The sequence below is a fragment of the Indicator indicator genome, chromosome 8, assembly GCF_027791375.1.
Source record: "Indicator indicator isolate 239-I01 chromosome 8, UM_Iind_1.1, whole genome shotgun sequence".
Lineage (NCBI taxonomy): Eukaryota > Metazoa > Chordata > Aves > Piciformes > Indicatoridae > Indicator > Indicator indicator.
In genome coordinates this window covers 32,488,852-32,515,796 of record NC_072017.1, presented here as the reverse complement: position 1 = coordinate 32,515,796, position 26,945 = coordinate 32,488,852, and positions in this window count along the sequence as shown.

Below are 26,945 nucleotides of genomic sequence, written 5' to 3'. Positions count from 1 at the left end.
AATTTAAAGAAAGAAGTTTGCTAGACTTAATTTAAACAGATTCTCTGAATGTGCCTTGGTATCATGAAATTGTTAATAACAAACCTAATGCATCTGTTCTGTCTTTGTGCAGTTACCTAGACTACATTTCTTGACACCACCGTTCTGTAATAGCCTCCATCTGCTCTGCTGTGCCTGTCATTTCTTTTGCTGTAACATATTGTGACAGAGGCTTCATTTACCTAAACTTATCTTGGCAACTTGTACTTCATTAAATAGAATCCTGCAAGCATCAGTTAAAGCTTTCTTATCTGGCTATGCATAGCTAAGCTTCATAAATCATTCTTTCACTTTCCATTTTGCAGCTTCTGGAAAGGTAACATTATTGAATTCAGATCACTGGAATAGAGCAGTACTAAAATGTTTATTGACCAGCTTTTAAGCACTGAGCTCTGCTTTGAATGCAGACAGTAATATTAGCTAAAGCTTTTGAATTTAAAAGGGATGTCACCGATATGTTTTACACATTGCTGTAAATACCATTTAAGGGCAGGCCACTTTAGCAAGCTGCTTCTGATCTAGCAGAAACAAAAATATTATCAGCATAAATTCCTTCCTTCCTTGTCCTTTTCTTTTTTCTCATCAGAGGATCTGCAAGTAAAGTATTATATATTCATAGAGCCAAGACCTCAATCACAGCTCAGTAGTGCAGACTGTAGCTGACAAAGGAGGCAGCAATGTGCAAAGGGACCCCAAGTCAATCTTTGTTCCCACCAGACCAGTCTGGCATCGCACAGGGCCAGCACTTGGTGCAAGTCACACTAGCTGTGGAAGTGCCACTTACTAGAACAGTGCTTCCCAGTTTGCAACACAAGAGAGTTAGGGCAGGTTTCTGCCTTCATCCAGACTCCTATACAGGAGTCAGAAGACAAGCAGGAATATTTATACTGCAGAGAACATTACCTCACAATATAAATAATTTATTAGAACAAAAATAATGACAAGCCCATTTACAGAGGGACAGAGACACTCTCTTTTGCATCAGATTCCAAAGAGACCTGTGCTATGCTAGTATGAGTCAAACCACATGTCCTAAGTTACAGAACCACAGAATGTTAGGGGCTGGAAGGGACCTTGAAAGCTCATCCAGTCCAACTTCCCTGCCAGAGCGGAATCACCTAGAGCAGATCACACAGGAACACATCCAGGCAGGTCTTGAATATCTCCAGTTATAACACAGCAGGAGGAAAGGAAAAGGGACACTTGATTTGCCAGACAAACAAAACTTAACTAGCACAGAATGAGAAACTTAGATAAAATTCAGTCTATAGTTTTGAATGGGTATTTCCTATATGAAAGCAGCAACCAAACTGTTAATTTTGTCAATGTCAAGTTAAGATTGAACAGATGTAGCTATCCATAACAGTATGGGAACTTCAGAAACAAGTAGGATGCTGGTGTCCTGGATTCAGACCTCTCCTCTGATCCACAACAACAATTGGAACTGACATGACACCTTCATGTACATGTCACTGGGTGGGGAATTTGGGGATAGGACTCTTGTGTTTAGCATAGTGTGGTTTAAACAAATGAAGCATTTTCTAAACCAGAGAGACAAGAAAGGACATGAAGGTCGTTAAAGACACCCTCCTAATCAGTGAGCAACCTAGATGTAACTTTCTTTCACAGCTTATAAAATGGCAGTGGTTTAAGATAGTGAAATTATCAGTTCATCAGAAGTTATACAACCTCCAATGATATGGAAAGTAGCTGTCTGGGCAGTGAGTTATACTTAGAATCATAGAATCTGTCAGAGTTGGAAGGGACCACAAGGATCATCTAGTTCCAACCCCCCTGCCATGGGCAGGGACACCTCACACTAGATCAGGCTGGCCACAGCCTCATCCAGCCTGGCTGCAAACACCTCCAGGGATGGGGCCTCAACCACCTCCCTGGGCAACCCATTCCAGGCTCTCACTACCCTCCTGTTGAAGAACTTCTTCCTTATGTCCAGGTTGAATCTACCCACTTCCAGCCTTGTTCCATACTTCAGTGCAATGAGTAATGTTCTAAGCTCTGAATTATCCACAGACAGTACTGAGAAGCCCCCTGCAGTAGTTACCTTTTTGCCTTTAAAAAGCCCCCAAAACCAAACTAACTTGAATGGATTAAGTTTCAAATTAATAATTTCAGTTCACAATATGTATGAAACAATTAGTTTCAAGCTACTCTGAAGCAACACTGCCACAGCTTTCCAATCAGAATCCCCACTTCACCTGCTGAGTAAAGCAAGCCTTGATCATTCACACTGGCCACCTGCAAGCAAAAAGAAGTTGCAGGGAAACATTGAGTAAGGAACAATCAGTCCCCAGGAGTCATACTCAGAAACCATGCAGCTGCCTAGGACACCATTTCCCCCTTGTTCCACAAAAGGAGCCCAGTATTTACCAGGAACTCTAAACTGTCAGGCCTGGTTTCCTTTCATTCCCATTGTAGCTTAGTGGAGTCTGTTGCCTCTAGAAGTCTGCTACTTCAGTACTACTCCTTTCATTCCCATGCTAGCTTAGTAGACTCTGTTGCCTCTAGAAGAAAGTCTACTACTCTAATAGGAGCTCCTTTTGCTGGAGTCATGATGGAGTCATGTTGCAAGGACAAAGTCCCCAGCTTGAAAAAAAAAAACAGACTTTCCTGCAGATGGTCACATATTCCCTGTGAATCCCAGATACAATCAGATCCTTGTGGGTACAAATTCTCTCAAGGGATTTTGCTTTTAAAATAACAATTGTTTCCCTAGCCTGAAGACTATTACCTATATTGAAGAGTGTTAGAGAAAGATTGTAACAAGTTTCCCTAATCTTAAAATGCATCTAAGAAATAATGTAAACTTACAGCTAAAATACATGTTATCTGTTCAGACAGCAATTTTGTCTTCAAATTATGTTTCCTTTCAATGAATTTTAGCACAAATAACTCCCTTTTAACTCAGGGTTTGATGGGGGATTTTTGCTTTTAAAAGGTTTGCTCTGCATCAACCACAATTAAGTCCAATCTACAAGGCATGTAAAATGAAACTATTATTTTTTTTTTTTTACGTTCCAGCAAATTATTTTCTGCTGGGGATTTAAAAGCAATTGTTTGTAGCTGTCTAATTATGATCCTCACAGTGGTAAGGAGAGCAAATAAAAAGGGAAGTGGAGATGCTGCCTCACAGAAGAGAGAAACAAAAGTGTTAAAACAAAAATGAAGTCTTAAATTACAATCCAGGGAACAAAGAGGTGACAGACAAGTCTACTCAGCCAGTATGCCACCAATTCAGCCCTTGCACGTACTTACTGGCTTTTATGTGACTTCTCATTAGCAGATGGCAAACTTCTGAGGAGTTACAATGACCTTCTGAAGTGGGATATAATAATTTCCTTAAGACTAGAGGGTCAAATCCACAGAAAAAAATAACTGGGTCCTATCTACAGTCAGACTATGTTCATAAACCTTTGTTGATGAACAAAAGCATCCCAAGAGTCTCTGAGGAGTAGATGAAGAGCTTCTGAATTCATACCCCTTTTTCAGTTTTGCAGCCTAAGAACCCATCAGAACATGTCTCCTCTCACACCTCATGGGCACAACTAGAGCATAAAACTTTGCCCAATGGAGAAAGATGTGGGAGGCTAACGAGCAGAGATGGATTGACTTTGAAGATTCCCTGTTACAACTCAATACACAATGAATTCAAATCTCTAGATGAACCTCAAGAGAACAGGTTCACTTGTTGCTACTGCAACCCAAATAAGAGGATTCAATGTTTGAGTCTTCCTGTACAATGATAGCTTGAAGTTTATGTAATGTTTGGAAAAGACTTTTTGATCTGCAGGTGAAAAGAGTATATAAAGGTTAAAAAAAAAATCATAGAGTACTTTTTTTAATAAAAAAATATGTAGAATCATAGAATTGTCAGGGTTTGAAGGGACCTCAAGGATCAGCCAGTTCCAACCCCCCTGCCATGGGCAGGGACACCTCACACTACAGCAGGTTGCTCACAGCCACATCCAGCCTGGCTGCAAAAACCTCCAGGGAAGAAGCTTCCACCACCTCCCTGGGCAACCTCTTCCAGTCTCTCACCACCCTCATGGTGTAAAACTTCTTCCTGACATCCAATCTGAATGTAACCTAGAGTTTGAATTTATTTTAATTATTCTAGTCTGAAGATGTCCTGTACAAAATTTTTTCCTAATCAAAACATATGGATATGCTGAAATGAATACAGATCCCAGTTGCTAAGCAATTTAGAGAGCCACATAATTTTTTTTCTGGAAAGCAGAAAGGTAAGACAGTAACTTTAAACATGGATATTTATCTTATCTCTTCAAATGTATATTCTAGAAACAGATAGTATTCCCTGTTACTAAACTCTGTCTCCTTTCTCATTTCCCAAAGCTGTATCAAATTGTGCAAGTAACAATTTACACATAAAAAAAAAAACTCTCTTGAAGTGAAATTTTGTTTAATTGATTTTAAAATGTTCAGCCAGAACAGCTCAGGATTTTTTTAAAATGTTGCAAACAATGGGTTTTTTTTTTTACCCCATTCAATGTTTTAGTGACCTTTTGATGAAGAAATTTGAATACTTTCCATGTTTTAAAGTAGGAATTAGAAAACTGACATTGAAATGAATTCTCCCAGGGATGCATTTCTACATCACCCTGAGAAATTCTGCAATCTTACACCAAGTGGTAAACCTTTAGGGAAAACATCCCATAGTTTGCACATGCTTACCATAGATGTGGTGGATCTTTACTGCAGATATCTCTCAGTAGTCCAGACTGAGCAAGACTTCAAGTATAAGTGAGAGATGGGAAGCAGTGAATAATTTTTCTCTCCTATCAATCCTCTGTTGACTGAAATGAGGCTGCACAAAAGTGAAATCTACCTGAGAGAACCCAAAAATCTAGGAAGGAAGAATGAGTCCAGCATTTGAGTGCTGAGAGAGGTGCTGAGCAAGGATGTCACACCTGGGACTTGGAAGGATAGAGCACTGTGGCACAAAACTAGAGCTTGAAAGAGAAACAAAAAAACCTAAAACCCAGGAAATTAATAAGAATAATTAAAGAGGGCAGTAAAAACAATGGCAGCTGTATAAGAAAGCTGGGGATAAAAATGGAGGTAGAGGAGAAATAATAAGACTGGAATTAAAAAACAGGAATCAGAAAAGAATATGTAATTAAAAATAAAGAAAAAAACTATTAAACCCAAACCCATGCAACTAATTAAAACCCAAACAAAATACCCCCCACCAAAAATGAGACATGGGAAATGGCTTGAAAGAAATGGTGACCTTGGGGTGAATCTAAATGTCAATGGCAGAAGAATGCAGTCCCCTGCAGAGCACAGAAAAAGCCAAACTGCTGTTTATTTGTACTGCAAGAATGGAATTTCATTCTTTCTTATGGTTCTCAATAAATCTCACCAGCTTCTTAGCTCTAGTTAGATATTTTCTACAAAATATGACAGCGCACTTATGTCATCTGTAGCTCAAAAGAAGACCTCATTATTCAAGTTTTTCTTTTGCATCCAGTTCACACGAACTTGAGATTCTGTTCATGTGATCACAACTTCTCCTGGAACTTTAAAAGACATTTCATAATCCAAATACTTCCAATCACAATGCTACTTTTTTTTTTTCCTCCCCTCGGAAAAACTCAAACAAGTGGACAAGTTCTCCAGGGGTCACCAATGTGCTCTTGTGGCCAAGAGGTTCAATGGGATCCTGGAGTGCATTCAGAGGAGTGTGTTCAGCAGATCAAGGGAGGTTCTCCTCCCCTTCTACTCTGCCTTAGTGAGGCCACACATGGAAAACTGCATCCAGTTCAGGGTTCCCCAGTTCAAGAGGGACAGGGATCTGCTGGAGAGAGTCCAAGGGAGGGCTACGAGGATGCTGAAGGGACTGGAGCACTGCCTTGTGAGGAAAGGTTGAGAGCCCTGGGGCTGTTTAGTCTGGAGAGAGGACTGAGATGGGATTTAATAAATGTCTATAAATATCTGAGGGCTGGGTGTCAAGAAGGAAGGGACAGCCACTGCTCACTTGTACCCTGTGATAGGACAAGGGGCAATGGATGTAAACTACAGCACAGGAGGTTCCACCTCAACATAAGGAGGAACTTTACCGTGAGGGTCCCAGAGCACTGGAAGAGGCTCCCAAGAGAGGCTGTGGAGTCTCCTTCTCAGGAGACTTTTCAGCCCTGTCTGGATGTGTTCCTGTGTGACCTGCACTAGATTCTAAGGTCCGCTCTGGCAGGGGAGTTGGACCCAAAGATCTCCAGAGGGCTTTCCAACCCTATTTTGCTAGCTATACAGAAAGCACATGTCAAGAGCACAAAACACAAAGTGAACAGTATCACAGACATAAGGCATTGCCTTTAACACGATTCTTCTAGTGCTATTAAACACCTGCATTTCTGATGATACTGACAATTTTGCAAGATAGAAACTGTATCATAATATGGGCCTATAAAATAAAATAAAAAAAAACAAACTAGATAAAGGTTTCCTAAAGAAACAAATTATCCATAACGTGACTTCTCATTCATTTGCTGGCCACAAGCAGCTAGTTGCTTGTGCAAAGAGTTGCTACTGCAAAGAGTTTAAACAAAACCTGTAGTTGGATGATCATGATTGTCCAGAGTGTGATTGTTCCCAGTGAAAAGGAATAGTAAAAAAATTAATTTTCATCTGAATCACAGAAGCATTCAGCTAGAAAAAGCCCCTCAGGATCACCAAGTCCAACCAAGAACCCTGCTCTACAAGGTTGACCCCTAAACCATATCCCCAAGCACCACATCCAAATGACCTTCAAACACATCCAGGGTTGGCAACTCAACCACCTCCCTGAGCAGCACATTCCAGTGTCTGACCACTGGTCTGTCCTGTTCACACCCTGTAAGCAGGTAGGAGAAGGTGCTACCTGCTAAAATTCTGGTCAAGGTGTTCCAAATTCTGTGATACTCTTACAGTAAACAGTGGCATGGGAGGGACGGAGAGAAACAATTGAATGGTTAGTGATTGGCAGCAATATCCTCGCCTAGAGCAGAAACTGGTTTAGTATCATTTAGCAAATGTTGACTGACTTGAACTGAGTCTAACCCATTTTACATCAGATGCTGGTCTGGCAGCTTGGTCAAAAAACAGCACAAAGTTTACGTCAAGTTCTACTCTCTGCTGCTTCTGGGGAGCAATGAATGGCACAACTGGTCATGCCTCAGAGAAAACTTTCCCCAAAAGCATTCCATAGCAGTATCAAAGCCCTGACCAAACATGACATCTGGCTTCCTTCCAAAACTACATCATGAATGTGCAGTTTAAGAAACAAGTATCTCACAGATCTGCTTCAAGTTTGGAGAAGCTGGTGCTTTTACTACTACAGTTGCCATTCCCAAGGGGACAAGAAAAAACCCTTCTGGTTATCTTGTCTGTTTCTACTTAATCATTTCACAGTCCTTACAACACTAATGCATTACTCCTCGTATACTTTATTTTAACACATTTGGAGGAACAAGAGTTAAATTATTATCTGTGCTAACTTCTGAAGCAGCCCTTACTTCTGGGCATAGCAAGAATAGAAGGACAAATATGACTGTTATGTACTAAGAATAAATACTCTTTGTACAGTGTATTCTTTGTGCCTCTGTAATTACTCATCAGAACACCATTTTTCTTCACTGCCAATTAGTTTTTCTGCACTATACTAGCTCCCTCCCTGTCCCTTCATGCTTTATTACATGCCTTAAATGCCTTTCACACCTGTATGGAACACACCAGCTTCTGCTCTTGAAGTTTTTACTGACACATCCAACAAATAACACTTCATATCTCAACAAAAACCTTCAGCATAGCTAATATATATATATATAGATAGATAGATAAATATAGAAAACAAAAACTTCTTTTCTTTTTGAACTGGCTTTATAAAATGTGTCCAGGGAAGTGCCACAAGGATGATCAGAGAGCTGGAGCTCCTCTCCTATGGAGACAGACTGAGAGACTTAGGCTTGTTCAATCTGCAGAAGAGAAGGCTCTGAGGAGACCTTATTGTGGCCTTCCAGGATCTGAAAGCAGCCTACAAGGAAGCTGGGGAGGAACTTTTTAGGATGTCAGGGAGTGATAGAACTAGGGGGAATGGAGAAAAACCAGAAGTGGGTAGATTCAGACTGGATGTTAGAAAGAAATTCTTCCCCATGAGGGTGGTGAGACATTGGCACAGGTTGCCCAGGGAGGTGGTGGAAGCCTCATCCTTGGAGGTTTTTGCAGCCAGGCTGGATGTGGCTCTGAGCAACCTGCTGTAGTGTGAGGTGTCCCTGCCTGTGGCAGGGGGGTCGGAACTGGCTGATCCTTGAGGTCCCTTCCAACCCTGAGAGTTCTATGATTCTATGAAAATGTACCATTAAAGCAGTCCAATGCTGTAGGGCAAATGGCAACTGCATGTAATTAATACATTCGTCAAAGTTGTTCATACTTGAGAGGTGCCTTCTTTTCATTTAAAAGGGTTAAAAGCATTTAATGGCCTGGGTTAATAATAGTCAAGTTACTGAGTCAACTGAGTGATGAAGTGAGAAAAATCATTTAAAGCTAGACAGAGTGCTTGACCTCCTCTTTCAAAGACAAAAAGCTAAAAATGCCTTCCCTTTAACACACCAAGCAACCCTGAGTGATCTATGCTTATGCAAATGTTTGGTTGACATCTGTCTGGTGGGTCAGCATGATGAGTGAGATATTAGCTTCTCAAGCATGTAAGAAATTATGGAAAACAACAAAAACAACCATTTAGCACATTGATAGAGGCCAGAATTTACAAGAAACTTATTTTATTCTCAGGGAAGTTTAGCAGTGTGCCTTTCGATAGTTGGGGGATTTTAATCCCAGACTTATAAGGGTAACTTTTTAAACTCTATTTATGCTTTAACACAGAGCTCTAATAGTGACATCCACCAAAAATAACCTAGGGGAAAAAAAAAAAGAATCGAGAATTTTTCACTTGCAAACAATTGCAGACAACAATATTTTCTCAAGCAGAAACCCTGATGTGAGCATAAGAGAAAGGATGAGTAGAGATGAGAATGTAAATGTGACCTATGGCATGCTAGGCAGGAGATGGGCTTTGGTATGTAGAGAGGTTCAGCTGGGAGCCATCTCTGGGAAGAGCAGCAGATGTAGAAAAATGCTACAACTAGAAACTCAGCATTATTGCTTCTCTAGAAATCAAAGCAATGTTATCTCTCAGATTGACTTCAAAAGTACGTTTTCCCCCCAGTATTCCCATGAAATAAAAAACAACCACCAAACAAAACAAGAAGTATAAGTTTATCACTCTAAAAAAAAAAAATTCTTCAACAAAATATCAGCTCTTTTGGCAGTCAAAACTTCCTCATCTGGTGAAAAGCTCTATTAGCTAAAATACTGGCACTGCATGCTGAAATACCAAATGCACTGGATGATGTCTTTCTATCTTTAATCTAGCAAAGCAGCAGAGCACAAGAACAATTTTAAATTTAAAGAGGCCTATTCCCCAGAAATATTCAAGGTGAGACTCAACAAGGCCCTGGGCAGCCTGTTCCAGTAGGGGATGTCCCTGCTGACTGTGGGGAGGTCGGACTGGATGACCTTTGGAGGTCCCTTCTTGCCCAGACCATTCCATGATTCTAGGATTCTAAATGAATCACCATGAACAATGCCAAAATCAAAGATACTGTTGATACATTTAGACACATTTCAGTGCCTCTTGAACTAGTATGGGAAGATGGACTTTCAGTTCCTAGCCTGGATCTGAATTTTCCTCACTTTGTGTCTTTGACCTTCTTATTCGTACAAGCACCTTCATTTCCAGTTACTCTTTGGCTTCATCACTGGTAGTGTACGACTTGAAATTGTTTGCATGCTTTGAGGATGAAAGAAACATACATTTACTTAACATCAGATGTTATTATTAAATCTCCCTTAATTCTTATGCTTGAGCCAGAAATCTTAATGTTCTCTATGCAAAAATTAAATTCTAGCCAGCCATAGCTTGGTCTAAACTGTCATTTCCCCTTCTCTTGGGCCTTCCATCACTGGAGTACTACACAGCAAGGAGCAAAAAGTGTTGCTGCACAATTCATAACCACCACTGATGGAGGTTCAACAAAACCAACAAACAGGTTGCAAAAGGCAAATATTACCACATGAGTTCTGGAACAACAAAAATCTCATACCCCTTTAGGGCACAAATTTCTAGTCTATTTCCTTTGAAAGTCTAGAGCATGCTAATTTTCACTTCTTTTTAAATCACAGTTTGTTCCTCTGCAGATGACAGCTTTTGGTTCTCATATTTCTCTGTGTGTGCTGAACTTCGTGCTATCAAGTTGATGAGAGCACCTATAGCACAAAGCATCAGCAAGCACCATCAGTGGGGTAGTTATTGGCAGCCAGTGGTTTGAAATGCAAATAATTGTAACAGTCTATCTTTCCCTCAGTCTGTAATTGCAGGGTAGGATGGAGGACAGGTGGATATTTCAAGCTCTGTTAAGCACTGAAGTTTTAAAGTGTCTCTCTGGACATGGATTTGGATTGATGGTTGATGTATCATCAGTTACTTAGAAATCTTGAAAAACTCTCTAAACAGCACTGCCAATGTTCTACAAACCTTTTTTTTTTTCCCCTCTATCAGCAGTTAACACAGTTTTTTCTAATTAAACTGCAGTGCAGGGGGGAAAAACCAGTAAATCAATGTAGCAAGAGGCTGGACTATTGGATAAACAGCTTGCAGGAAGAAAGCCAAGAGCAGCAAAATGAGGATAAAGGACCAAGGCATATGCTGTTGTTAAAGGGAACAATTAGCAAACCACAGACAGTCTTTGTTTTGCATGAAGTCATCTCTGACACTGACTTAGCAAAAGGACTTTTTTCATTAAAATAACCTCATTTGGCTGAACGATAGAGATCATTTTAGCCTGAACTTGACCAATTCTTACAGAGAATTCAAGAATAGCATAGAGCAAAGCAAAACAGTAGTACTTCAAAAATTCAAGTCTGGCAGGCCCAACAGTGTAATGTATTATTTATGCATTGGTATGAGCTTGTTCATGGACTATTGTAGGAAAAAAAGAACTACAAAACCGAAAACCCCAACTTATGATAATACAGAACTTTCAGGCTGAATTATTCTGTCAGATTCCACATCATAGAACAAGAAAATCCAAGAAAGTATTCTTGGAATATTCATAGAATATTTGGGGTTGGAAGGGACCTTAAAGATCATCTACTTTGAAGCCCACTGCCGTGGGCAGGGACTCCTTCCACTAGACCTGGTTACTCAAGGCCATGCCCAACCTGGCCCTGAATACATCTAGGGAGGGGGCATCCATGACTCCATGGGCAACCTGTTCCAGTGTCTCACCACCCTCACTGTAAAGAATTTCTTCCTAATGTCTAGTCTAAATCTACCCCCTCTTCCAACTTCAAGCCATTTGCCCTCATCCTGTCTTGTAAAAAGTCCCTCTCCAGCTTTCTTGTAGACCTTCTTCAGGCACTAGAAGGTTGCTACAAGGTCTTCCTGGAGCCTTTAGGCTGAACAGCCCCAACTCTCACAACCTGTCCCCATAGAGCAGGTGCTCCAGCCCTCTGATGATCTTCCTGGCCCTCCACAAAAGGCCACATATCAATCCATAACATCACAAAGGAGGTAAAAGGTCACGACATGCTTAATGGAATATATAGATACAGTACTTGAGGTTTTTATGTTTATTGAGCAAAAAGTTAAGTATAACAAACACGAGAGAAAACCTTGTCAGAGTTTCTACCACTAATACTCAGCTTCCCACCTGGCACAGTAATACGTAGGCCACTGTGGCAGTTTAGGCTGGGTGCCCCCTGCCACTGCTGCATCAGATACACCTCTGGTGTCCTGGGTGCCCACCCAATAGGGGTGGACACAGGAAATGGCGTATTTCTACCCATAAATCCTGCGCCCTATAAGGCCATCTGCAGAGTCATTCTCTTCCTCTTTCTTCCCTCTCTGCTCCCATGGGAGATGTCCTCTCCTATCGGGTAATGCCAGGGGAGTATCCTCAAGGCCTCTTAGGCCTGACTAGGCCTAATGCCAGGAGGAGAACGGGGGGGGGGGGGGGTAGTCTTGGACCTGGCCAGCCTGAGGCTTGCCTAGCAGCGGGAGGGGGAAGAAAGAGCCCTGGGGGTTTTGGATTTACCCTCAGGTGGGGAGAAGGGAAGGATTGGGAAGCTTTGGGAATCCTGTGAGGGGTTCTGTACGCTTTGGGATACTCTTTGCCACTATGCTTTGTAGTCTTCTGTAGCTTCACCAATTGCTTTTCCATTTAAACTTTCCATCACTCTCCAATCCGTTTGTGTGAGTCTCATTCTTTTGTCCCTTTCGGGGCAAGAGACGATCTGTCTGGCCCCAAACCAGCACAGCCACCAGTGCCACAGTGATTATCAAGTGCCACACATGCGTGCAAAGACCAAGTATGCAGAAGCACACACAAGGATGCCAGTAAAAGCAGTGATCAGCATTCGGGCTGCAGTGTGCAGTGCTCATGCTCTCACTCGGTGCCTGCAGGCACTGTTTCACTCATTTTCCAGGTGCATGTGTGAAAAGAGTCCATTATGAATTATCTTTTCTATCACCACTACTAAGGCAAAGACAACTTTCAGCAGCAGTAACCTCTCTGAAACAGCTGAAGCCTAAGCTGCACAACAGCTTTACCGGCTCAGACAGTGAGGCCTTGGACAGGCACTGGGCATCCTCAACTTCTCCATTCACCAGCTGAAGGGCTATGCCCCTACTGGAAAAATTGTTCAAGTGATGGCTCACTATTTATTTCAAGTCATATAAACAAAGCCCAGCTGGTCCAGACTGAAGTAGGTTAGAGAAAACACAAAATCTTCATAGGCAGACTACAAGAATGGTAAAGTCCATAGAAAGGATAACTGGAAGTAGGGAACATTTTCCAGCCACCAGGGTTATTTGGGCCTTAATCTGCTACAGAGACTGCTGTTTGTATCTTCTTCTCCACGTCAAATTCTACCTACATTTGAAACAATTAATTGCAAAAATGACATAAGGCAATTCTCATATTAAATTCAGAAAGCTATGGGCTGAAGTGAACACAGGATCACAGAATTTTAGGGGTTGGAAGGGACCTCTGGAGATCATTGAGTCCAACCCCCCTGCCAGAGCAGGATTATAGAATCTAGCACAGGTCACACAGGACACATCCAGACAGGGCTGGAAAGTCTCCAGAGAAGGAGACTCCACAAACTCTCTGGGGAGCCTGTTCCAGTGCTCTGGGACCCTCACAGTGAAGAAGTTCCTTCTCATGTTGAAGTGGATTCTCCTGTACTGTAATTTACATCCACTGCCCCTGGCCCTATCACAGGGTGCAACTGAGCAGAGCCTGTCCCCTCCCTCTTGACACCCAGCCCTCAAATATTTATAAACATTTCTTAGACCCCCTCTCTGTTTTCTCTTCTCCACACATGCACCAAGACTGCTGACTCTACAGAGTGAGCCTCCACCTCTGTGGACAGTGACAACCTCTCACACTGTACACAGAGCAGAAGCTGGCAGTTTCTTAAGTGACATTCAACGGATCAGCATCACCGCCCTATCTTCCTGCTTCCTCAGCAGGAGTCAACAGCAGCCCAAATTATTTAAAAGGCAAAACTGCTAGAAAAGGAGGACTGCTGACCAAGAAGATACAAATAGAAGTACCAGTTCCACTCTCACGTGCTCAAAGAAGTATGGGGCTGCACAGCATGTTCACTATCTGTCAGTGTAACCATATGGTCTGGCTCTTCTGAGAAATATTTCACCTCTACTTTAGTCCTCAGAAACATCAGGGGTAATTAATTACATGAGGCCTCTAAATGTTCGCCATGGTGCAGGGAGGCAGTCTCCTAAAGAAACAAAGAGCAAATTGTTTAAATTCAAATTTAATCCCAGAGCTCAACTACATCAGTTATCCTCTGGTTGTAAGGTTCTTCCCAGTCTTTTGTTTCACTTTTTAAGGGAAAACACTTTATGGATCTTCAGCAAAAAGCTACCTGCTGTTGGGACTTCCAGGAGCACTCTGTAACAGCAAGTGCTACTAACAGCCATGAAAAGGTAACAAAACCTGCACACATGAAAATATGCCTTCCCCTCTGGATTCAAGGGAAAAGACAACATTGAAACAGGCATAAAAGGATTTAACAATAATACTAACCAGAGGGAAAGACAACAAGAAGAAGCAGCCAGAAACTAATGTTAAATCAAGCATATGAAAAATGGAAAATACTTTCCCAGTCTATTCAAATAAAGCATTTTCATATTGCTAAAACGGTGATAAAAACCCTGCTGAAAACCATGTCAGGGATCAGATACCAAAAATGGATGTGCTCAGGTCAGAACAGGAAGTTTTCCTGCATTCTGAATGCCAGCAGAATGCATAATTGAATTTCACTGCTGAACATTATTGGGAGAAAACGGAGTGATCAATGAGTTACAGCTTCTCCTCAGGCCAGTTGATGACTAAGGTATAAATGCTAAGCTTAGATATTTGTGTTTTAAAATGAAAGAATCCGGAAGAAGAGTTTGAATGTTTGGGTCCCATGGTTGAGAAATGAGAGAGCTATAAGCAGAACTCATGGAAATAACACAAAACTGAAAATAAAATACAAACCAGATAGTACTATTTACCACAACTAGTACTACAAACCCAAATGGATAGACAGGGATGTTGAACAAAGACAGTTTCAAAAAAAGAAAGGGAAATACTTCCACACAGCAAATAATTAACTGGTAGTGGTTTTCCTGTAGGTATTATCAAGACCAAGAGCTTTGTAAGATTCAAAATGGATTTAGCCATTTACATGCATAATGAGAACATCCACAGCTATATTCACAGGATCACAGAATGTCAGGGGTTGGAAGGGACCCAAAGAGATCAAGCCTAACCCCCATTAGATGGGATAAAACAAAACAAAAACACCAAACACTGAGCTACAAAAGAAAAACTTTGATGCTTGAATGAATAAGTCAACTTTTGGCTGATGAGAATGAGAATCTCTCCCAATGGGCAAAATGCTTCAGAATTACTCATTATGGTGCTTCTCTCACTCCTTCCCTTTCCCTTAAGGCAGCTGGTACTGAGCACTACTTGGGAATGCCAGAGCAGACAGACTTGCTTTGACCATTTCTACGCTTCCAAGTAGAAGGGTAAAAAAAAAAAAAAAAAGTATTGTTATACAATCCAATTATTATTATGCAATCCCATTAAATGTGTGATAATGAGCTCAAAGAAAAGAGCTCCTTATCACATTATTGCCTTTAACTGTCATTAACTGTAAGGTTTAAGGTCTTGGCTTTGACTTCACAGAAAATTCTGTTTCTGTACATCTTTCTTTAAAATCATATTCGACACTTCACACTCCCTCTTGTCTCTGAACCAAGTGCCCTGACAATAGGCAGCCCTGCTGTAAAACACACAATCTCCTCACGTGTGATGTGCCTTCCTGTCAAGTACGTACCAGCAGGCACTTAAATCCTGCTTTCTCGCAGCTTACCACTCACTGAAACACGACATTTCTCCTCATGACGCATAAGGGGATAGCCTCTTGGTAGCACCACTTCTTCCTTTTCCAGACCATGCTTTCCTAGTAACCAGCCCTCCTTCCTTCCATGAAACACAGTAATGCTCTCTACTTCCTTCACCCAGCTCTTAAGGGATTCCTTCAACCTGTCTCAAAAAGCAATAAAGCTCTTTTCAATAGCTAAGCCAGTTTGTGGGAAAAGCTTCAAATACAACCAAGATTCTCAAAGAATAACTTGACAGCAGGACACCTTGCTACTGTATTCTGCCACCTCTGCTTAGCCTGGAAAAATGGTCAAACGTGGCATGAAGAGAGCCATCTGTGGAAAAAGACAATGTACTAAAACATCACAGAATGTTAGGGGCTGGAAGGGACCTTGAAAGCTCATCCAGTCCAACCCCCCTGCCAGAGCAGGATCACCTAGAGCAGATGACACAGGAACACAGCCAGGCAGGTTTTGAATATCTCCAGAGAGGGAGACTCCACAACATCACAAAACCTTAAGACCTATTCAAGCAAAACAAACCCCAAATGATGAGAAAGAATTGGAACATTTAGATGGGATGCCAGACCACAAGTGAAAAGAGATCATCCTTTGTCTGCTACCTTTGCCATAGTCAATGTTTAAATGTTATTGAGAAATTATAAATAATAAAGCAAATCAAGATATGTTAAAATGGACTGAACTTACAGATGAGGGAATAAGGACTCCTCCAATATTCAGTGTTACTGAATTTGAATGATACAAACACACACAGTATCCACTTGGATCCTGCCTGAACACGTGTATTTATATTCTAACCACAAGCCAGGGACATCAAATTTGAAGGAGGAGATTAAAAAAACCCAAACATTTATTTCTTTTATAAGAATCTGGCATGCATACAAAATCTGAAATACTTAATTTTTATAGATCACATTGTAAATTAATGTAAATAATTCAACGTGCAGATTCACTGCCCTGAAATTGACTGGCATTTCTCAAGAGTATAAAGAGAACTGCTTGACCAAGGATAGCAGCAACTGATATGAAGTCACAAAAAGACTTAGCAGCTTCCAGTAAAATATTTCAGACTATGCTGATTGTTCCACATTTGAACTTGTACAGAATGTCAGAAGTTAATACACTGTAGAGCACACTGTGAAGGTCCTTCTTGAATGGTGGGAGCCCAGAACTGGACAATGTTCCAGATGCAGCCTCCCTAGTGCAGAATAGAGGGAGAGGAGAACCTCTCTGACCTACTAACCACACCCCTTCTAATAAACCCCAGAATGGAATTGGTCTTCTTGTCCACATGAGCACTTTGCTTCCATCTTAAAGAATCTAAGATTTTTTTCTTTTTTTTTTTTTTAGTTTCCTTCTTTATGCCACACTTACAATATACCTCAAAAATTCAAATGAGACCCCCCAAAACTCTCATACCTTCCCATTATATTAACAGCTGAGCAGACAAGAGTTACTTTTCTGTTTGGTCAGACTTGGACAACCACACGTGACTTTCAGTTACATGCTATGGATTTGTCTATATTTCACTGTGAGCATAAAAGACAGTTCCCTGTATCAGCAGTTAGGAGGGTCCATTAACCCAAGGCTGTAAAATATACATAACATATATGGTTACAGCACACAGTCAGATGGGCTACACTGATGGCCTTCTGCAGCAGATGTCTTCCTTGTTTCTCTGAAATAACATAGCCACTGTCACAGCTAACATCTGTAACAAAAATGGAGGACACCTTTCAGAAATCTTACCTACCAACAACTTCTGGCAAACAGTCTGGGATGCTGGATGCTCCCAGTTCCTAAACAAATCCAAATTCAAAGTTAGCAGCAAGCTGCTGTATTTATAATTAACGACAATACTAATTACAGGCACATAGGCACACACACACAGTACCTTCATCTCCCTTTGAAGGTGTTAAATATGAATAAGTAGCCAGAGGTTGTTGCAGAAGTGTATCCTTAACGTATTCTTTTTAATGCAGAGGGCTTAAAATTCTCATTAACAATAACTAGAATTAGAAGCAGGAATTCCAAGAAGGATGTGGTGTCTCATTAGATATTAACTAGAAATACTGTAAAATATTCTGTTTGTGCCTTGTTGGAATTCTGGAGTTTCTTTGGTTTTTTTTCTCTCCTTGTTTAATCTTTCAAATGAACACCTCTATGAATAAGTCATTTAGAGCTAAATGAAAGTTCCTGCAGCTCTACAAAACCATGTGTGGACTTGTAAGCTCTCCCAAGGATACAGCCTTCTTACTAAAGTGTAGAGTCATAAGAAAACAACCCTGCAGCTCCTGATTGCCTTACTGTACAGGTAATTAATCCCCACACAATTTATGCTGAGGCTCACAAAACACTAGTGGAGCTCTGCTTCATGATATGCAAGTGCATGAATGTGTCAGTGCTGCTTGACTACACTCAGGACCACACCATTGCCTCTCCATACAAGTGAACATGGATGACTAGGTACAGTTTTAGGATTCACAACAGATTTTTCTCTCAGGCAACAATCCCTTCCATAAGTGGTTTACAGATCCATCAGAAAACTGCTTTTGCTCAGAGACTGATCTTTCCAAGTCTCCAAAAACACATCTCATTATACTGGATATGTCAGGATAAGATCTTTATTAGCAGCTTATGCCTGTCTCCTAAAGTCAATCAAAGCCTTTCCAAGGATTCCAAGGAATGAGGGCTATGCTCACTCCAAACATGTTTACATACTTCACTCCTCAAGATACCCCAAATATCAGTTTAAAAAAACAAAAGGAACCCACACAGATTTGGCCATTTATAGCAAGATTCACAAATACCTCCTTCACCAATTCTGCTTTAAGAACTGCATGATGCTCACCTTTATGAAAGGTGACCCTTCCAGCTGCCACTGCCAACTAAGGCTGGCACATTAGATTTTTTTTTTTAAAAAAGCAAACAGCACTGCCTGCTTAAATTGATGTTTGCTGTGAATTCATTGTTTAGCAGTAAATAAAATCCCAAGGGATGCTTCAGTAACTGATTTCCTTCTGCAACTTGCACAAGGATACAAAGATATTTCAAAATAAACAAAGGTGTAGCTAACAGCTAAGACAAAGCACCTGTATCAGTTCTCATTTGCTGCTAAGCCTATGGTTCTTTCACACAGCAATTGCTACTTCAGAGAATGCATACCTTGTATGCCTTCCAAAGAAAACTTTTGGGGTTTTCTATGGGATGGGAAATATCTTATACAGGAGAAAATAACTGTTTTCCTAATAAAGTTAACAGTCACTTTCAAAGGTTTGCCACAAAGCACTTGCAAGAAAAGAAAACCAGTCAGAACCCAGCAAACCCCACCATGCTAGAAAGCAGTATCCTCTTATTGCCATTTCATTGCTTGATTGGTCAAGACTGACAGTGTGATTTATCATCTTCACTTCATCTGTTAGGGTAAAACCTTTCCAAAATGCTGCAGGACTACAAAGGACACTACTCCTGCCCTTCTCCTTCTTCCATTAACTCACTGATAATTCAGCAAAGCTGGCCCAGGGTATTTCCACAGACACAACTCCACACCACAGTGTTATCCCAAAACTTTTGAACACATTCTTCCTCCTTTGTGGCAGAACCAAACCAGCCAACATCTGAGTCCCTCCACTCCTGTGCTATGGGAAGAAGAAGGGGGAGAAAAAAAACAAAGCTCTATGCACTAAGATAAGGACAGTGCAATAGAACAGCACAAAGAAATAACAATCCAAAAGAACACTAATGAAATAGTGCATAAAGCAATACAAAATACAACACTGACCACAGCAACCTGGCCCATCCTGCTCTGCTGCCACCCACACCATAATCACCTGCTCAAAAGGTCATCAATCAGCCTGGCCAGCCCTCCCCTTCTACAGCAGGCGTGATGTCAGTATGGTATCAAATACTCCATTGGCTGGTTCAGCTGCCTATCTTGGCTGCTGTTCCCCCCTACCCATCTTCTTACAAAGGGGAAAAAAACCCCAAACAACCCACAAACCAAAATCTTAACCCTATCTTAGCTGAACCCAGGACATCTCTACATAAAATCATTAAGTTCTTAACACTAAAATTCTGAAGAAAATTAAAAAGGAACTATATTTATGTGTGGGGTAAAAGCAACCAAAAAACCAACCAAACAGAAACCCAAAGCAAAACAAAAGCAACAAAACAAACCCACAAAAGTCAAGAATAGGCACACACATACACACAAAAGAACAATGGGACTTGCTGCTCCTCATAGTAAAGATAAATTCCCCCAGTAGGCTACACATCAAATTTTGTGCTTTTTATTGCCACTGAAGGGTCTTGCTGCAGATACATGTTTGCAGGACACGCCTCTGTCCATAACTCTGTCACATCTCTGGCAGCTCTTCAGTTCAACCCCACTTACTACCAAGTTATTTTAGTAACACATCTGCACTGATTAGCAATGCTCCTACCTTGGCTAGCAATACTTCTATGGTCTTGCAGAAGCTTCTGACTTCAGTGGGCATGGCAAGTTTACTGGGCTTACAGAAGCTGACTTTGCAAGGCAAATACTTGCAGTGTCAGTCAATACGTTTTGTAAAGGGAGGTTTGGATGTTGTATCTTGGCTCTCATCACAAAGTTGGCTGTTTTGTTTATTTTCATGTGTTTCTGTATACAGCGTACCAAAACCTCACCTACCTTGCTACCAATTCATCAGATGAGGAGTACAGATAAGTGTCTTTTCAGTGCCTCCTGTGCAATGCTGTGAAACAGAGTACTGTTAATTTCTCAGCTCAAAGGCAACAGTAGTTTATATCAGATGCAATAAAGTAAAATAGAGCTGGTTCAGCACCTGCAGTGTGCTTGCTTTACCTTCTTGAACAAGACATTCTGCAGTCCAGAGCTGACTACTGGCTTCTTTAGACTCAGCAGCCCAGCTTTTCTTGCCTCTTCCAACCTACATTCCAAATAGCATCTCCTCCCGTGGCCCAGTGAGTGCTTAGGACTATATCTGATTTTTCCATGCAGGAGGAAAAGGAAAACGACACTTGCACCTCTCATCCGTCATAAACAGACAAGTACAGAATGGTGTCTCCTATACATCTCCATCAGAGTTTTAGCAAAAACACCCTCTCATCCATAAAAGCACATAAGTGATAACACTTCTGTAATCTCTTCCATGGTTTTATAACTGCCTACGCTTGCGTGAAGACAAAAGAGCTTTTCTTTTAGGAGGTCTTGATACTTATTCCCCACTCAAACTGATAATGCTCTACTTGTTCCACTGTAAAGCTTGCATGGTATTTTTGGAAAGAAGATGTAGTTTGCCATCAATAACACTCATAGGTACAAAGCTGGAAACAGAACACACAGAAAACATATCTAGCATGTGTAGTGTAACGTCAAACCCTAACATTTCCCACAGACAACTTGCCTTGGAGCTCTCAGCTTTGGAGAGCTCTTTGTAACATTTTGCAACCCAAACATCTTAACACAACTACCTGGTCATTTCTAATGAACTGCAGGCTCTGCATAAGTGATGCACCAAATAGCTTTGAATAGCTTTAGCACGCTTTGCCCAGTAACTCGTTCACGCAAGCATTCTACATCCGTGAACAGAAACAAAGAAAGAATCCACAAATAAATTCATTATATTGCTGAACTGGCAGACATTTATATAAAAGCTATGGAATTATCTTTTACAAACTGGAAGTCAAAAGTGTGGCCTTTTCTACATTCTTGGGACCTAAGTTTGCACCCTTCATAATGGTTGTGTTTACTTTTACTATACAAGGCATGAGCTAAAAAATATTTTGTGATGACACACGGAAAGTCCCCAAGAACTATGATTGTCTCGGTTTAAAGACCAGACAAAAATACTTTTACTCCCAAAAGGAAGTAAAATAAAGAGGCTCTCATTGAACTGGAGAGAAATACAGAAATTAAATTCAAAAAATATACAAGAAAATACAGAGTACATGAATCTGTAGCACCTAATGCATACACAGTATACGTGAAAATCCCCCAAAACCTTCACCCCAACCAGATAAAACCACAAGCCCCTGTTGCTCCTTTTCTCCCCACCTGTGGGGAGGACTCTTTCTTCCCTGCCATTCTTAGGCTGGATTCAGGCTGGCCAGGTCTGAAATTGCCTCCCCTTTAGTCCATGGGACTAGGCCCAAGCAGGCCAATATTGCACAGCAAAAATTAGCCTGACCATGAAGGCTGCAGATAAGACTGAAACCATCCTCCTCCCACACCAGACAAGGGAGCTCACTGTGTCCAGGGAGAAAAAAGGGGAAGAAAGAGAAAGGCAGCAACGTTGCAACCAAATGTATAGAGATAGCAGAATTATGGGATTGAATAACAAAGTTAGAATTTTCCAGTCCATTCCCTGGACCTTCCTGGTCCTCCTGGAGTTCTCATCTCTACGTGGTTTTTTTTTTTTTTTTTTTTTAGAAAGGCACCTGCCTCAAACCATGACAATGATCAACTCAGTGTGCTCTCCTGCATAAAATAGCCACAATAAAATGTGCAGTGATGCATACACATAGTGTCACATTGATGTTCTTAGCACCATTAAGTAGTCAAGGAAGAAAAGCAGTATAATACCAGCTCTCAAATTGTGCTAGAAGAGTCATATTCATTCAGTTTTTACAAACATAATTCCTCTGCTCTGCAAGACTCAGACTTTTGAAACAAGCAGTCTTAAGTTCTTTTGTAGAAAGCACCTAATGAAAGAGACTAAGAATTTGCTTGTAGAGTGTAGAAAATAAACTAACCATGGCATCTCTCACACACACACCTGCTTACCAAAATAATATACACAGGCATACATCAATAAAAACTTCTGGTTTATTCTTCCATATCTAGAATAAATAGTAGCTTAACTGAGTCAGTTTTACTCTGTGCTATCAGCCTGAGGAAACTAAGAAAAAACATTACCTAGTCATCATTTTGTATAATAAGTGTCAATAGTCACCTTTTAACCACCTCAAGTGTTCACTTCTATTTATTCATGCTTACTTTAACTATTCATAAATATTTCTACATCTCTAATGTTGTTATTATCATAATAACTCTCCTAAGTATTCTCTCTGTGAAGCAACATCAGAGATACTTCTTGGTTTTCCAAGTCTGAGTATTCTGGTCTCCTGAGGAGATTCTTCATTCAGTTTTCTGCAGTTCTTAGTAATACCCATTGGCTGGTTGACATTCCTATATGCTTCAGATCAGATTTCTGCCCTGTGACTGCATAGGAGTTGTTTTGCACTCACTTCAGTGATTTAATCCTCAGATCCACCATCTCACTTTTATTGATAATACCTGAAGAACATCAGATTCCAGATCTTGGCTCAGATATAGCATTCCCAATTCTCAGGTGCAGCAAAAAACTATAAGTATTCCAAGCTGCAAGTGAGGTTAACATTTGTTTGGGGGGTGGGGGGGCTGGGGGGGGGCAGGGATGGGTGAGGAGCATGACATACACAAAAAAAAACCAAAAAACCCAACCCCAAACCAAACCATAGAATCATAGAATTGTTAGGGTTGGAAGGGACCTCAAGGACCATCTAGTTCCAACCCTCCTGCCATGGACAGGTTGCTCAGAGCTACATCCAGCCTGGTCCTAAAAACCTCCAGGGATGAGATTTCTACCACCTCCCTGGGCAACCTGTTCCAGTCTCTCACCATCCTCTTGGTGAAGAATTTCTTCCTAACATCCAATCTGAATCTACCCACTTCTAGTTTTGCTCCATTCCCCCTAGTCCTATCACTCCCTGTCACCCTAAAAAAGTCCCTTCCCAGCTTTCTTGTAGCCCCCTTCAGATCCTGGAAGGCCACAAGAAGGTCTCCTCAGAGCCTTCTCTGCTCCAGACTGAACAACCCCAACTCTCTGTCTCCATAGCAGAGCAGCTCCAGCCCTCTGATCATCCTCATTACCGTTCTCTGGACACATTTCAGCATATCCATAACCTTCTTGTAATAGAGGCTCTAGAACTGGACACAGTACTCCAGGTGGGGTCTCAGCAGAGTGGAGTAGAGGGGGAGAATCACCCCCTTGACCCACTGGCTACACTTCTCTTGATGCAGTCCAGGATACAACTGGCTTTCTGGGCTGCAGGTGGAAGTGCCAACCAAAACAAACCAACCAACCAACCAACCAAACCAAACAAAACCCAAACCCAAACCCAAACCCAAATCAAGCCAAACCAAACCAAACTAAACAAACAAACAAAACCAACAAAAAAACCCCAACAAGCAAAAACCAAATCATCTGACATTCTGTTCAAACCTGGTTTGGGCTTTTCTGTTGGGTTTTTTTGGTTTGTTTTTTGTTTTTTTTTCCCCCCACTCCCTTCCAATACTGTAGCACTGAAGGCTTTGAGAAACTGATTTGCTCTTTGAGGAAAGAGGAAAAAGGTAGGCTTTTCAGAATGCCTGTTGTTGCTTATCTTTCAAGTGTGTGTTATTGAGTCATCTTAAAACCATCTCTGCATGATTGCTCATCCCAGATTTAGCAGAGATTACACATCAGCTCTTGCTTCACAGTCTGTTCTTCCAGCCTAATCAATACAGTGAAAAATACCAGAATGCTGTAAGAAAGCTTTTGATTTCAACTTTGTACTTGCACTTAGGAGAAGTTATTCATTTTACATTGCTATGCAAAGCATGCCACCCTTGGGTTTGGCTATATCGAGAAAACCATACTCAATGTATGCACAATTCCATGAAAATCTGCTTCCTTGTCAATGTGGTCATCTTCTTTTTCAGATGTCAGGATACATTGAAAAGTTTCTTCTTACCATACACTTCCTACAGAAGCTAAGCCTTCTTATCCCCCTAAGACATTACTGAGGGCTAGATAATGCCAATAAGACACAGCCTGGAGCAGCATGTTTCTGCACTGAAGGATTCCACAAGAATGCCTGAAAATTAGATAAAGGCAGTTCCATCCTGCTTCCCTGTTGTTGCTGGAGACAGAAAGTAATTAGCTGCTGGCCTATACCAACAGCAAATCATTAACCCCTCCTGCCCCTAAGCATAAGCTCAGCTGTGCTGGCCACTGAATTGAAAAGAACAGAAATACATCTCTGTCCATCTTCTGCTTTGTCTGCTCCAGAGCATCAGCTTAAGTGTGCTGTCCTTGACTCCTGGATATCCAGTCTGGGAAGCCCTCTTGAGAGGATTTGGCAGCATTTGGATGTGCTCAGACCAAATCACAATCTAACCCTCAGTGACTGCAAGAGTTTCCCAAAGCTCCAGAAAGGGCAAAGCTACCTGCATACATACTGCAGATCCAATACATCCTGTGACAAGTCAGCAGAAACAAGGAAGGGCACTAAGCTAGAGCAGGATCTGGAACTGGGCTTTGTCACCACTGTCTTGGGTTATCTTCATTACACATCATTCACTCAGATCAGGTTTTGCTAAATGCAGTTCTGAAGACCATTCAATACAAGCAATGCTTACCATTTAACCTAGGCTACATGAAGCCATTCCAAAAAACTTCTTCAAAAGAAGTTATTTCTTTCAATACTTTTACTACATATACATGAAACGTGTTGTCAAAGCAATTTTTCTTCAGAGCTATCAGCCTGGCAGCAAAGTAGGCCAAATACATCCATCTAACTCACTGGGCCAAACATAAAAATGTAAGGCTTTTACAAATGCTTGTAAGAAATTATGTCACATCATTTGAAAGATGGAGCCATTGCATTGGCATTACACAGCCTGTGCATTAGATCAGACAGCAAATGAGATATTGATAGAACTATTTTGAACAGTCAATAAGCTTTCTAATGATTGATAGCTTAGAACTAACTCTGGTAATATCAGCATCTGCACTTGGAAACTGTAATGCAATATTCCTTTTGTGGCATTCAGAAGCTTAACTCAAATGTAGGCAGTAGAGCCAGCTCAGGGATTTGCATGGGGCTCTTTCTTCATAGTGGAAGGAAAGGATAACAGCAAATTTTACTTATTTTAATCTTTCCATCTATATCCAGCCAAAGCAGTACCTCAGAAAATAAGAACAGCAACAAGAAATCCATGGGAGAAGCCAAGCTAAATCACTGAGCAAAAGAGTAAACTGAGGAAACAGAACTTCTCCACAAATGTTGTGCTTCAAACACCCTGCAGATTAGTCCCAAGGGTTTCAGCAGAAGTCAGAACAGACTAAGTCACTGGACACTCCAAGTAAAGAACCAAAGTTTTACCTTGGAACGGGAAAAAGTCACCACTGAGGAAGGGGAAAAGAAGCAGAAAAGAAAACAGAGACTTTAAAAAGTGATATCAAACAATTATCAATGCAGACCAAAGGTGGGTAGATTTTCAAAGACCACACACTCTGTACTCTCTCAGCATAAACTTTGTTCATCTCATGAGGAATCCAATAAAAAGCCACTATTAAAAATATTGTAAGAAATTACAAACATTTCTTTATGCAGAAGAATGAAGAAGGAATTTTAGTTCCCTAGCCTCTATCTAATAATGACTGAATTAATGACTGCATATTTATCTTAAGTTTCCAAGCTGTCAAGCTGATAGTAATGCTCCTAGAAAGCCATAAATCCTGTCTGAATTACAGTTATTCATGTACAGCTGTTTCTGCCTGGTTATCAACCAACTCTCCCTTCAATTTCATCACAAACTGAAGAGGGAGTGAAGGTGAAAGAAGCAAACTAGAAATCTTTCCTTACTCTTCATAAACAATTACTTTCCCTTGCAATCTTACTGAAGCTGATGCTATAATTCACAGAATATTGGCTCACCCTTTGCAAGAGTTTTGCAATGTATCTGTTAGTAAAGTAAAATGCAAAAGACATTAAGATTCTCTACAGTGGAGTGTGGTCTGTAAGGATTACTTGATCAAATAGCTATTAACAGTCTAAAACCTGAGCTGCATTAAACAACAAGTGTTAACATTACTCCAACTGCCACTAAGATCAGGGATTTTACAGCATATCCCCTCAGCTTTTGAAGTGGATACATCCTTTCTCCCTCCTACACAACACAGAGCATAAATGTTCCTGCATAGCTAGGGATTGTCTTTGGAAAACCAACTGTCAGAGGTAGTTCTCCTTTCACTTACTTGGTCTTAGGCCAGTGTGAGTCTGCAGTCATCCATTCTGCTGTTCTGGGTTTCTGCTGACATGTGAGACCAGGATCCACACCTAAAACAAATACAATTCAGCCCTTGTAGATCTATTGTCTATCTATTTAACCAACCCAAATTATCCAATAGCAATGTGCTTTTGTGGCCAAGAAGGCCAATGCCATTCTGGGGTGGATTAGAAGGACTGCAGTTAGCAGGTCAAGAGAGGTTCTCCTCCCCATCCACTCTGCCCTGGTGAGGCCACATCTAGAGTACTGTGTCCAGTT